At 40.2% G+C, this 18,497-nt stretch overlaps 1 pseudogene; it reads left to right on the forward strand.

Moving 5' to 3' along the window:
• Positions 1 to 10,495: 10,495 nt before the first annotated feature.
• LOC119062235 (fatty acid-binding protein 5-like) lies at positions 10,496 to 11,357 on the forward strand (annotated as a pseudogene).
• Positions 11,358 to 18,497: the final 7,140 nt, after the last annotated feature.

Here is an 18,497-nt window from a genome sequence, read left to right on the forward strand (position 1 = left end):
TACATTTCTGTTGTTCAAACCCCTGAGTCTGTGGTACTTTGTTCTGGAAGCCCTAGCAAAGGAATATGAATGTATTTTAATGTCCCAAAAATATCCTAAATTTCTCCATTTCAGCTGTTTGTGAAATCAAAATACTAATAGATGTCTCACCTTCCTCACCAGCTTATTGTGAAAGTGCCACAAGTTATAAACTGGGCTCTAAAAAGGCACTAGGCACTATCACTGTCAAACCATCTTGGCCTTGCTTACCACATCCTGGTGTGACCAACATGGTCCAGGACCTTGCACATATTAAAACTGAAATTCTGGAGATTGGAGGAAAATGGCGGCGGAGTAGGATGGAGAGGTTTCCACTCTGCCCCCCCCCCACATGGGAGAAATACCTGGTTGATCTGTGGAGGAACACAGCAAATAGCCAACAGTGCCCCAGCATGTAGGAAGATAGGAGTCCAGAAATTGGAGTGGACACTGAAAGACCAGTTGGTGAGGAGATGGCTGCAGGTCAATAAGGTCCGAGGGACCAGCGTGGATACACAGACCAAGGCTGCCGCCCCCGCTAGGCTGGGTACCAGGGGCCTAGCACCGGGTCTGTTTCAAACTCTTTGGGAGTCGAGGGCTGGCATCAGGGTCTTTGGGAGAGAGCAGGGTCATCAGCTCCCTCCCTACCCAGCCAGTGTGGTTTGAAAAACACCAGGAGAGACCTGTTTGCTTGAAGTGTTAGAGAGAGGAATGGGCACGAGGAGGCAAACACGGGGGCCTTGACCAACCATGAAGTTTGTGGTGGCCAGCTTGGGAGAATTGAGAGTCGCAGTGTCGGGCTCTGACCCACACTGTCGCTGGTCTGGCTGGGGAATTGGGCTGAGTTGTGTGGCAGGATTGAGTGGAAGAAATTTCTTGAAAAGTAAACTGCTTGGGGGATCCTCCTGCAACAGCTGCTTGGCCTACAACCCACCCAGCCTGGCAGAGATCCCGAGGTTGGGCAGAAGGCCTTGAGTCCCCTGTAGCACTGGGAAACGTTCTCGCCCAAGCCTGGAGACCAGGTAAACCTGGCCGGGCATGTGTGCCCACATGCCAGCCCACGCAGTGACTCCCAGAAAAAGAGTACTCTGAAGAGGACCTGGATTCCCTGGGTAAGGTGCTCAGAAGAGGTACTGGTCTGGATCCTGACGAAGTGCTCATGAGACTGGCTGAGTACACCAAAAAAGGAGAAAGGCCACACCAATTGTCCCTCAGCCTTCTACAGCCAGTAAGACCAGAAAAACTGGTTTGGCCAGCTGGAAACCAACAAGAGGTGTTTTTGTTTTTCATTTTCTTTCTTATTTAAGTAATCTGTTATTTCTTTTAACTTTATTATTGTTTTATCTTTCAATACCTTTTCCTCTCTTTCCTTCTTTTTTGTTTTATTCCTTCTTCCTTTCTTTCCAAACTCATTGCATTTTCCTCCTTTCTGCTACCTTCCCACCCCCTCCAAGTGAAACAAAAAACTTGGAACTGCGAAAAGACCAGAGTTGGACCCAAAGAGGGGGCATCTCAACAGTACAGACAGAGAGACAAATTTCACTTTCCTATAGCAGAGAAACTACAAGTTACTGCATTTTCATAGTATTATTTTTTTCATTATTCTTACATCTTTGATTTTAATAGTATCTTGGTATTCCTCCTCTTTCTGTATAGTCTTCTTTGCCTTGGCTGGCTATATTGTATCATTTGACAGGTTGCCCCTCTCCTCTTAGTCATAGTGTATTGCTAATTTCCTGTCCCTCACTTCACCTGTGCTCCATTAGCACACTATTGAAGGTCTGATACTCCCTATTCTTGGTATCTCATAGACTCCGTCATATGATTGTTGCTCTAATATTATTGTAAATAATAGCTATTCCATACTATTGTAAATACTACACAACACCCCTCCCAGATCTTAGCCCACTTCATTGTTTCCTGAACTATATTACTGTAGTGGTTAACTCTATTCTCTCTCACACTACACCTATTTACTGTCCTTTATTCTCATCTTACCTCAGAATCTGACCTCTAACAACCTCACTACTTTCTAGATCTAACTCACAAAACTTCCCTCCCCAAAAGTCTTATCTTTTTTTCCATTCTTTCTTAAAAGTGGCTAGCTGGGTTGAAGATTATGGTTATCACTATACATAGCTAAAGGATCTCCTATCTCTTCTCAACCCGCTGCTACTGTAAATATCATAGAATACTCTCCTGCTGTCATAAACCATTTTGCATTCCCCTCCAAGTGATTACAAAAAAGAGTAGGTGGAAGCGGTGAACACCAGGATACCCACTGGAAGAGGAAACCCAACAACAAAGGAACTACCAACAGATAACAACAGAAGAAGGTGAAGGAAAGAGTGCAAACCACACAAACCTCAATCCAAGACCTATCTGGAAATATAACAAAACAGTGGAGAAACTACACAGTGCAAACAACTGAACAAGAGCAAAAGAGAATCCTCAAAACCTTGCACACACAGAAGAACTAACCTCAACACAACCTGCCCTCACCAGCACAACAAATTAAAATGGGTGGTGGACAGAGGAACCATCAGTTCACCAGCTGGTGGGGAGGACCCACAAAAGAGAGACCCCAAAACAACCAAAACCCAAATACAAACTCAGAGCCAATGTAAAGGACAGCCCAAGACCAGTGAGTTAGGGAGATCAAGGAGACTACACGACTGAATCTCACAGGTATTATACCACAGAAGTTCACAACATAAACCCAGGATGCCAGAACAGATCAATTTAAGAAGCCAAAGCTAAGGAGAAGAGTCTCACAAACAATGGGAAGAAAAAAAAAAAACAATCCCCAAATGAAAGGAAAGGAGGAAGCCTTAGAAAGAATGCTAGATGAGAGGACTTCCACCAAGATGGAGGTGTAGGTGGAAACACTTTACCTTCTCACACAACCAAGTTTAAAAACAACAAAGTTTTAGCAACAAAAATGCAGCCAAATCACAGAAAATCGAACTATATGGAAGTTTGACAACAAAAAACTCTTCAGCCAAACTGGTAAGAGGGACAGAGCCAAGAGTAGAGTGGGGTCAGGCAGGAAAGACCCACCAGACCAACTCGGGCACACGACCCAGGTGCGCCAGCAGCCTTGGGCAGATCCCAGATGTGGAGCAGCAGTGGGCGTACCCACTGAGGGTGCAAGGCAGTGGACCCACTGAGGGCTGATCGCAGTCAGACATTCGTGTGCAGATAAACTAACTGGTGAAGTAGCAAGCAGTAAGGCCCCAGTGGTGGGAAGCAGCAGAGGGGACAGCTATTGTCCCTCTCTGACCACGCCCCCACATACAGCATCACAATTCAGCAACCTGGCGGCCCCACCCTGGTGAACATCTAAGGCTCCGCTCCTCATATGTAACAGTCACAAACAGATCAAAACATGGCTCAAGAACAACTCAGAGCCCCAGAGCCAATGAATCTAAGTGTTGAAGAAACAGCCAAACTTTCAGATGCACAGTTCAAAACACTGGTGATCAGGATGCTCACAGAAGTGGTTGATTTTAGTCACAAATTAGAGGAACATATGAAGGCTAAACTCATTGAAATGACAGGAAATGCACAGGAAACCAATAGTGATGGAAAGGAAACTGGGACTCAAATCAAGGGAGTGGAACAGAAGGAAGAAAGAAACAACCAACAGCAAAGAGTGAGGAAAGAAGAATTCAAAAAAATGAGGAGAGGCTTAGGAACCTCCAGGACATCTTTAAATGCTCCAACATGCGAATTATAGGGGTACTGGAAGGGGGACAGGAACAGCCACAAGTGGAAAACTTATTTGAACAAATAATAGAGGAGAACTTCCCCAATCTGGCAAAGGAAATAGACTTCCAGGAAATCCAGGAAGCTCAGAGAGTTGCAAAGAAGTTGGACCCAAAGAGGAACACACCAAGGCACATCATCATTACATTAGCCAAGATTAAAATGAAGGAGAGAATCCTAGAAGCAGCAAGAGATAAGGGGACAGTCACCTACAAAGGAGTTCCCATCAGACTGTCAACTGATTTCTCAAAAGAGACTTTACAGGCAAGAAGGGGCTAGAAAGAAGTATTCCAAGTCATGAAATCCAAAGATCTACATCTAAGATTGATCTATCCAGCAAAGCTTTCATTTAGAATGGAAGGGCAGATAAAGTGCTTCTCAGATAATATCAAATTCAAGAAGTTCATCATCACCAAGCCCTTATTATATGAAATGTTAAAGGGACTTATCTAAGAAAAAGAAGATAAAAAAATATGAACAGTGAAAGGACAGCAAACTCACAGTTATTAACAACCACACCTAAAACAAAAGCAAACTAAGAGGACAGCTAGATCAGGAGCAGAACCATGGAAATGAAGATCACATGGAGGGTTATCAACAGGGGAGTGGGAGAAGGAGAAGGGGGGAGAAGGTACAGAAAATAAGTAGCATAGACAGTACATAGAAAATAGGGGGAGGGCAAGAAGAGTAAGGGAAATATAGACTTTAAAGAACTTGAGACACGTGGTCATAAAATAAAAGGGGGGAATGGTGGGGGAGGGGTGTGCAGGGTGGAGGGGAATAGAACAACTGTAATGGCATAATCAATAAAATATATTTTAAATTTTATTTTAAAAGAATGCTAGATGAAATAGAGGCAAGTCAACTATCAGATATTGAATTCAAAGCACTAGTTATCAAGAAGTTCAAAGAGCTCACAATGAGCTACCAGAAACTACGGGGGAATTACAATGAACGCACTGCAAACTATATCAACATAAAAAAGGAAATAGAAATTATCAGCAAGGCCCAAGAGGAAATGAAGAATACAATAATCTGAACTGAAGAACACAGCAGAAGGAATCAAAAGCAGGATCAGTGAAGCAGAAGATCAGATCAGTGAGTGGCAGGACAAAGTAGAAAAAAGCACAGAAAGAGCAAGAAAAGGAAAAATCGTCTCAGAAAGAATGAAGAGGGATTAAGAGAAATGCAAGAAAATATGAAACATAATAATATCCAAATAATAAGGATACCAGAAGGAGAAGAAAAGCAAGAGATAGAAAACCTATTTTAAAAAGGAATGATGGAAAACTTCCCTAATTTGATGAGAGAAAAAGTCACACAAATCCAGGAAACACAGAGTCCCAATCAAGAGGAACCCAAAGAGGCCCACTTCAAGACACATCATCATTAAAATGACAAAATTCCAAGACAAAGAGAGAATCTTAAAGACAGCAAGGGAAAAAAGGAAGTAACATACAAGGGAGCCCCAATAAGCTTAGCTGCTGACTTCTCAATGGAAACACTCCAAACAAGAAGAGAATGGCAAGAAATAGTACAAGTAATGAGAACCAGAGGCCTGCAACCAAGGCTGCTTTACCCAGCAAGGCTCTCAATCAAGATAGAAGGCCAAATAAAGAGCTTCCAAGACAAAAGGGGTCTAAAAGAATACACCTCCACCAAACCAGCTCTGCAAGAAATATTAAAAGGACTGCTTTAAGGAAGGAAGGAAAAGAGAGAGACAAAGAGAAACACAGGTATAAAAATAGCAATGAATAAGTACCTAGCAATAATTACCCTAAATGTAAATGGATTAAATGCTCCAGTCAAAAGACATAGAATAGCTGAACGGAAAGCATGACCTACACATATGCTGCCTACAAGAGAGCCACCTCAGGAAAAAAGACCTACACAGACTAAAAGTGAAGGGCTGGAAACAAATTTTCCAAGCAAACGACCAGGGAAAAAAAACCCAGGGTAGCAATACTCATACCAGATAAAATAGACTTCAAAAAAAGGGTCATAGAAGGAGACCCAGAAGGTCACTTCATAATACTCAAGGGAAGGATCCACCAAGAAGACATAAACATTGTAAGTATATATGTACCCAACACAGGAGCACCCAGATATATAAAGAAAATCTTAGAAGACTTCAAGAAAGATATCGACAGCAACACAATTATGGGTAGGGATTTTAACACCCCAGTCAAAAATGGACAGATCTTCCAAACAAAATATCAGCAAAGATATTGTGGCATTGAAGGGCGCCCTAGATGAAATGGACTTAACTGATATATATGGAGCCCTTTATCCCAAAGGAGCTAAATACACTTTCTTTTCAAATGCACCTGGACCATCTTCAAAAATAGACCACATGATAAGACACAAAACAAGTCTCTACAAATTTAAGAAAATTGAAATCATCCCAAGCATTTTCTCCAACCACAAGGGACTGAAACTAGAAACCAACCCCAAGGGAAAATACCCAAAACACTCCAAATCACGAAGATTGGATAGCATGCTATTAAACAATGAATGGGTCAAGAATGAAATTAGGGAAGAAATCAAAAAGTTCCTGGAAACAAATGAAAATGAACTCATGAACACCCAAAACTTATGGGACACAGTGAAGGCAGTCGTGAGAGGGAAGTTCACAGCATACAGGCCTACCTAAAAAACATAGAAACATTTAAAACAAACAACATAACCCTACACCTATAAGAACTCAAGGAACAACAACAAAGACAGCCCAGAGCAAGTAGAAGGAAGGAAATAACCAAGATCAGAGCAGAATTACATGACATAGAGACTAAGGATCAATGAATGGAGGAGCTGGTTTTTTGAAAAGATAAACAAAATTAACAAGCCTTTAAGCAGGCTCATCAAGAAAAAGAAGAGAGAGGACACAAATAAACACAATCAGAAATAAAAGAGGAGAGATTACAACTGACACCACAGAAATACAAAGCACTGCGAGAAAGTACTATGAAGAACTATATGCCAAGAAATTTGAAAACTTAGGTGAAATGGACAAATTTCTAGAAAAATATAATCTTCCAAAACTCAATGAAGAAGAAGCAGAAAGCCTGAATAGACCAATAACAGCAAATGAAATTGAAGCAGTAATCAAAAATCTCCCATCACACAAAACCCCTGGACCACATGGTTCCACAGGAGAATTCTACAAAGCATTTTAGGGGAGAGCTAACCCCTATGCTTCACAGACTATTCCAAAAACTCTAAAATGATGGAAGACTCCCAAACTCCTTTTATGAAGCCAGCATCATCCGATTATGGGATTACCAAAACCAGATAAATACAAAACAAAGAAAGAAAACTTCAGGCTAATATTGCTGATGAACATAGACACTAAAATCCTCAATAAAATACTGGCAAACTGCATCAAACAATACATGAAAAAGATCATACACCATGACCAAGTGGGATTCATCCCAGGGATGCAAGGATGGTTCAATATTCACAAATCAGTAAATGTAAATACATCACATAAACAAAAGCAAAGACAAAAATCACATTATCATATCAATATATGCGGAAAAAGCTTTTGATAAGGTACAACACCCATTCATGGTAAAAACACTCAGCAAAGTGGGAATAGAGGGAGCATTCCTCAATATAGTAAAGGCCATATATGAGAGACCTACAGCCAACATTATACTCAATGGGCAAAGTGTAAAATCTTTTTCACTAAGATCAGAAACAAGATAAGTTTGTCCACTTTCACCACTTCTATTCAACACAGTATTGGATGTTTTAGCCATAGTGATAAGGCAAGAAAAGGAAGTAAAAGGCATCCAAATCGAAAAGGAGGATACAAAACTGTCAGTGTTTGCAGATGACATGATAGTGTACATGGAAAATCCTATAGACTCTACCCAAAAACTGCTCAATCTAATAAATGAATTTGGAAAAACAGCAAAATACAAAGTCAATATATGGAAATCAAAGGCATTTTTGTATACCAGCAATGAAACAGCAGAAGCAGAAATTAAGAAAAAATTCCATTTGATATAGCAAAAAGAAAACAAAATACCTAGGAACAAACCTAAGGAGGTAAAAGACCTGTACTCAGAAAACTACACAGCACTGAAGAAAGAAATCAAGCTCTGGCTAGTGTAGCTCAGTGGATTGAGTGTAGGCCTGCAAACCAGAGGATCGTAGTTTGATTTTCAGTCAGGGCACATGCCTGGGTTGCAGGCTGCTTCCCTGCAGGCCAGTTCCCAGCAGGGGATGCATGAAAGGCAACCGCACATTGATGTTTCTCTCCCTCTCTCCTTCCCCTCTGAAGATAAATAAATAAATAAAATCTTTTTTTTTTAAAAAGAAAGAAATCAAGGGTGACACAAACAAATGGAAACATATACCATGTTCATGGATTGGAAGAATTAACATCAAAATGTCCATACTACCCAAAGCAATTTACAGATTCAATGCAATACCTGTTAAAGTACCAATGACATATTTCACAGACATGGAACAAACACTTCAAAAATTTATATGGAACCATAAACGACCCTGAATAGCAGCTGCAATTTTGACAAAGAAGAACAAAGTAGGAGGGATCACAATACCTGATATCAAACTGTATTACAAGGCCAGTGTAACCAAAACATCCTGGTACTGGCATAAAAACAGGAACATAGACCAATGCAACAGAACAGAGAGCCCAGAAATAAACCCAATTGGTTTATTAATAAACCAAATAATAAACCAATTAATATTTGACAAAGGAGGCAGCAACATAAAATGGAGTAAAAATAGCCTCTTCAGCAAATGGTGTTGGGAGAACTGGACAGCTACATGCACAGAAATGAAACTCGAGAACCAACTTACACCATACACCAAAATAAATTCAAGGTGGATAAGAGACCAAATATAAGCCGTAACACCATTAAAGTCCTAGAGGAGAACATTAGCAGGAAAATCTCAGATATTTCACACAGCAACATTTTCACTGATATGTCCCCTAGAGCAAGGGACATAAAGGAAAGAATAAACAAATGGGATCTCATCAAAATAAAAAGCTTCTGCACGGCTAAAGAAAACAGTATTAAAATAAAAAGAGAACCAACTATATGGTAAAACGTATTTGACAATGATACCTCAGACAAGGGGTTAATCTCCAAAATATACAAAGAACTTACATGACTCCACTCTAAGAAGACAATCAACCCAATTAAAAAGTGGGCAAAGGACTTGAATAGGCATTTCTCCAAGGAGGACATACAAAAGATCCAGAGACACATGAAAAAATGCTCAATATTGCTAGCTATCAGAGAGATGCAAATTAAAACCACAATGAGATACCACTTTACACTGGTCAGAATGGCCATCATAAAGAAAGCAACAAAAAAGTGTTGGAGAGGTTGTGGAGAAAAGGGGACCCTAATCCACTGTTGGGATTGCAAACTGATACAACGACTATGGAAAACAGTATGGAATTTTCTCAGAAAACTAAAAATGGATCTACCTTTTGACCCAGCAATTCCACTGCTAGGATTATATCCTAGGAACCCTAAAACAATAACCCAAAAGAACCTTTGCACCCCAATATTCATAGCAGCACAATTAACAATAGCCAAGAAGCAACCTAGGTGCCCATCAGTAAATGAATGGATCCAAAAACTATGGTACATTTACACAATGGAATTCAATCCAGCAGAAAGAAAGAAGGGGCTCCTACCCTTTGCAACAGCATGGATTGAACTGGAAAGCATTATTCTTAGTGACAGGCCATGAAAGACAAATAGCATGTGATCTCACCTTTAACAGGAAGCTAAACAACAAAACAAACAAGCAAGCAAAACATAACCAAACACATTGAAATGAAGAACAGGTGGAAAGTGACCAGATGGGAGAGGGGAGGGAATTTCAGGGGAAAAGGGAAAGGATTTACAGAAACCAATATACAGGACACCTGGGCAACAACTAAGAGGGGTGGAAGTGGGAGGGAAGTGGGGAGCAATGGGTGGATGGGCTGAGATGGGAGTAAAAGACAGAAAACTATACTTGAACAACAATTAAATAAATTTTAAAAAATTAATTAAAAATAAAATGGAAATTCCCGTGTCACCCTTTGTATCTGTGCCCTGTGTTTGCCCACAGCCCTGAATTAAGGGCTCATTAAGTGGAATGATGGAAGGCAGGGGGCCTTGTTCATTCTCTGTCATGAGAGTAGGTGCTCAGCAAGGGTTGGTGACATACTGTACAGCGAGTAACACTTCCTTTTTGAATCCTGTGACTATGAGTGGGATCACTGCCCTGGCTGACTGCTCTTGGCCGCCAGTAAGGAGGCACAAAGAAGACTCAGGACAGTCTATGCCTTTCTCAGACTCCTGCTGTAAAACTGTGTCCACTACTCACATCTGGATAACAGGTGTGCACCTGACCAACTACCAGGTTGTGCACACGTCTGAGTTGGGATGCTGCTGGGTGGCTTGATGGAGGTCCCCAGGGACATCCTGCAGGGACACTGGCTGGTTGCTACTCAGCTGACAACTAGGCTTTTGCATCACTGAGCACCATTAGGCCAGGTCACAGAGCACCAAGTGGAGAACATCTGCCAACAGGATTTTAGGGCTATTCCGGCTATTTATTGCTGTGTAATAAGCCACCCCAAAACACAGTGGCATAAAACAACAGCCATTGTCCACAGTTCTAGCACAGGACTCTTCTCTTCTGTGGTTGCCCACATGCCTCTGTACCTACCATGGCCACCATTCAGCAACTGCTAGGAAGATGGTGCTTAGTGGAAAGCAAAGGCTTTGATGAGTACATGAAGGAACTGGGTGTGGGAATGGCTCTGTGGAAATAGGGTGCCATGCCCAAACCAGACTGCCTCCTTACTTTTGATGGAAAAAACTCACTGTAAAAACTGAGAGAACATTGAAAATAACACAGTTCTCATGTGACCTGGGACAGAAGTTTGAAGAAACTACAGCTGATGGCAGAAAAATTCAGACTGTCTGCAGCTTTGTAAACAGCACGCTGACTCAACATCAGGAGTGGGAGGGAAAGACAGCACAATCACAAGAAAGCTGGAAGTGGGGCAAATGGTGGTGGAACGCATCATGAACAATGTCACCTGTACTCGGATCTATGAAAAGGTTGAGTAAAAATTCCATCATCCTTCTGGACAGGAATTAGCTGCGAGGATAAATGAACTCAGTGCAATGAGCAAATCTCTCCATGCTTTATTTTCCCCATTACTATTCTGTTATCTTCATCACACACATTTTACATGCAACTATTTCCAAGTGTTAGTTTAATTAGGGCCAACCCTTTGGTTAGTAAATAAATGTGTTTAAGCTTAAAAAACAGCCATTTTATTCTGCTTATGGATTCTGGGGTTCAGGAATTCAGACAAGGCACAGCAGGGAGAACTGGCCTCTGCCACTCAGTGTCTGGGGCTTCAGTGGAGAGGTTATGAAGGCCATGCTGGTGAAGCTGGGGAGAAACAGGCGATGTTGTAGGCTGCTGGTGGGAGTGCAGGGTGGCTCAGCTATATCTATCTAAGTGACAAGTGCATGGGCCCTTTGACGCAGTCAGTAACTGGTCTTCAGGAAATTACTTCAGAGCCATAGGTGCACACAGGCACCAGTTAGTGGTGCAAGCACATCAGCTGAAGCATCTGAAACTGTGGAAGACTGCTGGGGACCATCTGATAAAAATGGCGCCTGTCACCACAAAATGCTGTGTTCTGTACAAACCAATGCCATGTGTGCTGGCAGTGTACTTCTAAGCGACCAAGAGATAGCCAACATATTGGATGCACAGCTCAAAACACTGGTAATAGGATGCTCACAGAACTGGTTAATTTTGGCTGCAAATTAGATTAAAAAATGAAGGCTACACTCAGTGAAATGAAGGAAAATGCACAGGAAACCAATAGTGATGGAAAGAAAACTGGGACTCGAATCAATAGAGTGGACCAGAAGGAAGAAACAAATGATCAAACAGAAAAGAATGAAGAAACAAGAATTCAGAAAAAATCAGAAGAGGCTTAGGAAACTTCCAGATATCTTTAAATGTTCTAACATCTGAATTTTAGGGGTACCAGAAGGGGAAGAGGAAAGCAACAAGTGGAAAACTTATTTGAACAAATAATAGAGGAGAACTTCCACAATCTGGCAAAGGAAATAGACTTCCAGGAAATCCAGGAAGCTCAGAGAGTCCCAAAGAACTTGGACCCAAGGAGGAGCACACCAAGGCACATCATAATTACATTACCCAAGATTAAAATGAAGGAGAGAATCCTAGAAAAAGCAAGAGATAAGGGGACAGTCACCTACAAAGGAGTTCCCATCAGACTGTCAGCTGACTTCTCAAAAGAGTCCTTGCAGGCAAGAAGGGGCTGGAAAGAAGTATTCCAAGTCATGAAAGGCAAGGACCTACATCCAAGACTGCTCTATCCAGCAAAGCTTTCATTTAGAATGAAAGGAAAGATAAAGCACTTCTCAGATAAGGTCAAGTTGAAGCAGTTCATCACCAAGCCCTTATTATATGAAATGTTAAAGGGACTTATCTAAGAAAAAGAAGTTAAAAAACTTGAACAGTGAAAGGACAGCAAATTCACAGCTGGTTATTAACAACCACACCTAAAACAAAAGCAAACTAAGCAGACAGCTAGATCAGGAGCGGAGCCACAGAAATGGAGATAACAAGGAGGGTTAACAACAGGGAGGAGGAGAAGGGGGCAGAAGGTACAGAGAATAAGTAGCATAGACAGTGGGGAGAAAATAGACAGGGGGGAGGGCAAGAATAGTATGGGAAATATAGAATCTAAAGACCTTGAGACACATGGACATGAACTAAAGGGGGGGAATGGGGGGAAGGAGTTTGTAGGGTGGAGGGGAATGAAGGGGGGGAAATGGGATAACTGTAATGGCATAATGAATAAAATATATTTTGAAAAAGAATAAACTTAAAACAGTAGGAGAAAAAAAAGACTAACATTACCTCTTTGATGTACATGGTAGTCCACATGCTGAGTGACCCTGAGGTGGTATAGGGCTTAAAGCTGGGACTAGCAGGTAAGCCTTCTGTTTCCATCAGGTGGCTTCTTGCTCTTCCTCTGCCCTGTCTTGGTTGCTAAAAACCTGAAAGCTACTTCTACCAGTCACTCAGTGAGGGTCTGGGGTCCCAAGGCTAGTTTTTATAATGTTTGTCTGATGTTTGGGGCTGCCTGCTGGATAAAATGTGTCCCCAGAAGAGCTTGGCCCTTAACAAACTTAGAGGCAATGTCTGTATATTTTTGTAAAGCTTTTGTTAATTGTCCCAATAGAGCAGAGCTTTTATTTTTTTAGTAATTTTTTTATTTTGTCATAATTAACAGGCTTAATAGTACATGTTTTTTTCACCCCTTCTATGACACAAGTAACCACGTGGGTCCAGCAGTCCCTTCCCTCTCATCCTTTATCTGTTCCAGTTTGATAGACCCAATTAGGGTCCTGATCTGGAATTGTGTCTCCCCCTGGCTGGTATATGTGATGTTGAGTATAATGACTGATTAATTAATTCACCAGCATTAAGTCGTTGCAGCATCTGTATATGCTACCTTTTATCGACAGTGCAGCAGTTGAAAGGACAAAGTTGGTGCCATTTGCTATTGTGGTGCCATTCGGTGAGCAGGCCTGAGACCTTACTAAACATGACAGCTATTTTACTCTTCTGAGCTTGCATCCCCAGGACTGTAAACTACTGGAAAGCAAGAACAGAACATGACTAACCACTCCCCACAGCTGCAGCAAAAGATAACATTGGAACAAACTGCAGCTTCTGCAAAACCACACAAAATCTCCTGTGTTATAACATCCCCAATAACCCATAGACCATACAACAGCACCCTTTTATAATCCAGTTATAATCCCATAAATGCTCAAAGCCCCCACCCATCAGTGCTGCTGTATCTCTCTGCACCATGCCCCTCTCCTCTCTTGGAGAGTGAATAAAACCTTTACTTTTTGCACTTTCTTCTCTTTGTGAATTCTTTCCCAGCCTGCCTCACCGACCACCCTGACAACAGTGGGAGAGGACAATTTGTAAATCACTCTAAGTTAGGCCATAAATCAGTGTCAAGTGATTAAACCCCTCTGTGAATTTGGCAGGGTCTTTGGAAAACTGACCAAGTTTTTCTTTGCAAAGGGCCAGGTTAGACATAGAAAAGGACACAAGTACCTGAATAATTACCTCACCAGGCTCCCTGTTTGCCACTTCCCTCAGAGGTAACATAGTAGGGTTCCAGTGACAATGAGTTTCATTCTGGGGGTGGCAAGACTGTAAGGAGGGGCGAGTGCCAACAGTTCTGCAGCAGAGGAGGGATTGAAGAGTGGCAGCTGCCCTTTGGGAGGTGGCAGGGGAGTGAGCTGGGAAGCAGGCTGTTCCACCCTTGGACTGGGTTTGTTTGACTCTCCCGGAGACAGAGGAAGCATCTTGCCATGGCTGTGAGAAAGGTGTCCTCTAATTCGTCTGACATTATGGGAACATACATCCCACGAGATTTCCTTAAAGCTCTGTCTTAGTAAAGAGCCATAAACAGCTGAATATAAAGTATTTCCTTTCATTTGCCTTCATTTTTGCAAAACAAATCTAATTGGAAAATAGTGTTATAATTTAGAAAATTATATACAGGTCAGATTTCTCTGTCCCCGAGTCTGTATTGAGGCCAGGCAACTTTGCAAAATAAAACAAGGCATTTTTTTCTTTCGGTTATTGTCCTTGCAACTTTGCAAAATGAAACAAGGCATTGTTTTCTTTCGGTTATTGTCCTTGCAACTTTGCAAAATGAAACAAGCATTTTTTTCTTTTGGTTATTGTCCTTACTAATTGTTAAGGAGACACCCAGGACAGGGATCCCAGGGAATGCCTTTGGTGCCGCCCATCTTGTCTCTGTTTCACCTGGTCAGCACAGCTGTTGGCTGCTCAGGAGGTCTCCAGTACCACACAAGGGGCACCAGACAAATTGTCAATTTAGTTATTTCTCAGAGGTCTATAAATATTTGTTTAGTTTAAAGGTATGAGTTGTACATTTGGTTTTTGAAATTTTTAATTTAGAATAGGTCCAAGTTTTCTAAAGAATTTTTTAAAAGGTGAAATGTATTTGCAAATTCATCAGAATAAAACAATGACTGTTTTTAAATGATAAAAAACCCAAATGATGTTGTCACAGAGTTTATTATAATGCAGTTGAAATGGAACCCCGTCCTTTCTGCATTTCAAAATAACAATCAGAACTATAAATAAAAGTATGTCAGAATTTTGTAGACTTTTGGAGATTTTTTGTATAATCTCTAGTACATTTATTTTAACAACAAAATATATGTATGTAAATCGAATATAGCTATTATTTTTTATTGGAAAAAGCTTCCATGTATTTTGAAATATATTAAATTAGTCTAATTAGTTTAAACTTTCTTTTAAGGAGAAAAAATAAATCCTTGAGGTATTACAGGGGCTAATTGGAATAACTCAAGGCTATTTCTAGGTTAAGAGAAAGTATTTTAAAATTTACTTGAAAACAATAAAAAAATGAAAAAAATTAAATCCTGGAACTTATAAGACACTGAAGAAAAAACTAAAGAAGATACAAAAAAGTGGAAGCATATACTGTGTTCATGGATAGGAAGAATTAACATCATGAAAATGTCCATACTAGACAAAGCAGTCTACAGATTCAATGTAATGCCTATCAAGATACCAATGACGTATCTCATTGGTACCAATGAGATACCAATGACAGAACTAGGACAAATATTTCAAAAATTTATGTGGAACTACAAAAGGCCCTAAATAGCAACAGCGATCTTGAGATAGAAGAACAAAGTTGGAGCAATCATTCTACCTAACATCAAACTATATCGTAAGGCCATAGTATTCAAAATAGCATGGTACTGGCATAAAAACAAATACATAAATCAATGGAACAGAACACAGAGCCCAGAAATAAACCCACACCTTTATAGTCAATTAATATTCAACAGAGGAAGCAAGCACATACAATGGGCTAAAGATAATTTATTCAATAAATGATGTTGGCAAAATTGGACAGGTATGTGCAGAAAAATGAAACCAGACCACCTTGTTACACCACACACAAGAATAAATTCCAAATGGATGATAGACTTAAATGTTAGACTTGAAACCATAAAAATCCTAGGAGAAAACATAGGCAATAAAGTCTCAGACAAAACTCGTAGCAATATTTTTTCTGATATATCTTCTCAGACAAGGGAAACAAAAGAAAAATAAATGGGACTACATCAAACTAAAAACTTTTTGCACAGCAAAGAAAACCATCCACAAAATGAAAAAACAACCCAATTAATGAGAGAACACATTTGCCAATAATACATAGATAAGGGGTTAATATCCAAAGTTTGTAAAGAACTTATAAAACTCAACAGCAAGAAAACAAAAAATCCAATTAAAAAATGGGCAAATGACCTGAATAGACAGTTTTCCAAAGAGGACACATAGATGGCCAATAAACATATGAAAAACTGCTCAGCAGCACTAATCATCAGAGAAATGCAAATTAAAATCACAATATGATATCAACTCACACTGGTCAGAATGGCTATCATCAATAAATCAACAAAGGCTGGCAAGAATGTGGAGAAAGGGGAACACTTTTGCACTGTTGGTGGACATGCTGATTGGTGTAGCTACTATGGAAAACAGTATGGAGTTACCTCAAAAACATAAATATGAGCCCTGGATGGTGAGCACTGGTCTGTGGACCAATAGGTTGTTGGTTCAATTCCCAGTCAGGGTACATGCCTGGGTTGTGGGTTGTGGAACAGGTCCCCAGTTGGGGGCATGAGAGAGGCAACTGATTGGTGATCTCTTACACATTGCTGTTTCTGTCCTCTTTCTTCCTTTCTTCCCCTCTATCTAAAAGTACATAAATAAAATATTTAAATTAAAAATGGAATGATAACAAACTCACAACTATGAACAACTGAACCTGAAAAATATAAAAACTGGCTGGTGTGGCTCAGTGGATTGAGCATGGGCCTGGGAACAAAGGAGTTGCCAGTTTGATTCCCAGTGGGAGAGCATGCCTGGGTTGCAGCAAGGTTCCCAGTGGGGGGCACACGGGGGGTGATCATACATTGGTGTTATCTCCCTTCCTCCTTCCCTCCCTGCTGTCTAAAAATAAATTAAATATTTTTAAAATAAATAATTAATTAATTAAAAAACAAAAACAAACTAAGCAAACAACTAGAACAGGAACAGAATCACAGAAATGGAGATACTTGGAGGGATATCAGCAGGGAGGGGGAGGAGGGAGAATGGGGGAAAAGATACAGGGAATAAGAAACATAATTGGTAGGTACAAAATAGGGGGGAGTTAAGAAAAATATAGAAAATGGAGAAGCCAGAGAACTTATATATATGACCCATGGACATGAACTAAGGCAGGGGGAATGCTGGAGGAGGGTACTGGGCAGAGGGAAAAAATGGGACAACTGTAATAGCATAATCAATAAAATGTACTTTAAAATAAAGATAAAGCAGATAAAACATGGAACTGCCTTATGACCCAGTAATTCTTCTGGGAATTTATCCAAAGAAACTGAAACACTAATTTGAAAGAATATGTCCATCCTTATCTCAGCATTATTTACAGTCGCCAAGATATGGAAGCAGCCCAAGTGTCCATCAATAGATGAGGGGATAAAACAACTATGGCACATTTACACAATAGAATACTACTTGACTGTAAAAAAGAAGAAAATTCCACCCTTGGTGACAGCATGGGTAAACTTAGAGAACATTTTCCTAAGTGAAAGAAGTCAATTAGAGAAAGACAAATACCATAGGATCACATTCATATGTGGAAACTAATGAACAAAATGAACTAGCAAGCAAATTAGAGACAGACTCATAGATAGAGAGCAGGCTGACAGCTCTGGGTGTGGTGGAGGGATGGAGCAAAAAGGAAAAAGGACTCATGGACAGGGACAGCAGTGTGGTGATTGGTAAGGGGGTTCCTGGGGGAGGGGAGAGCTATGGTTGGAAGTAGATGGGGGTATAAGGGGGATAAATAGTAATGGGAAAAAACAATAAGAAATAAACTATTAGCCCTGGCTGGTGTGGCTCAATGGATTGAGTGTCAGCCTATAAACCAAGGAATCACTGGTTCGATTCCCAGTCTAGGGTACATGACTGGGTTGCAGACCAGATCCCAAGTTGGGGGCATGCAAGAGGCAACCACACATTGATGTTCTCTACCTCTCTTTGTCTTTCCCTTCCCTTCTCTCTAAAAAATTCTGAATAAAAATCTTTAAAAAAACAATTTTAAAAAATGTTCATAAAACTTAAATCCTGAGAAGTGTGTCAAATATATTTGACCTAAACATTATATTGTTATAAAATAATATTAGATTATTTATTTACCTAAGATGGCAATAATAGGTATGATACATTAATATAGACTAATAAAACCTCAGTTTTTAGGATAGAGAGAGATGATTTTCTTGCAAGTTAAGTATCTGATTAACACAATATGACATATAACTATTTTAATAAAACACAGAATCTTTGTTTTTAGGCAGATATAGAAAAATGTATTTCTTTTCTGTAATAGACTAAAAGAAAATTAAATCAGTTTTGTATTAGTTTATTTTTTGATATGTAAAAACAACTCTTTTCTTCCTTAAAAGCATATTTTTGTACCTTATGCTTTCTAACATTAAAGCCTATATTTT

This window comes from Artibeus jamaicensis, unplaced genomic scaffold, assembly GCF_021234435.1.
Source record: "Artibeus jamaicensis isolate MK-2021 breed Jamaican fruit bat unplaced genomic scaffold, CSHL_Jam_final contig_419, whole genome shotgun sequence".
Taxonomy (NCBI): Eukaryota; Metazoa; Chordata; class Mammalia; order Chiroptera; family Phyllostomidae; genus Artibeus; species Artibeus jamaicensis.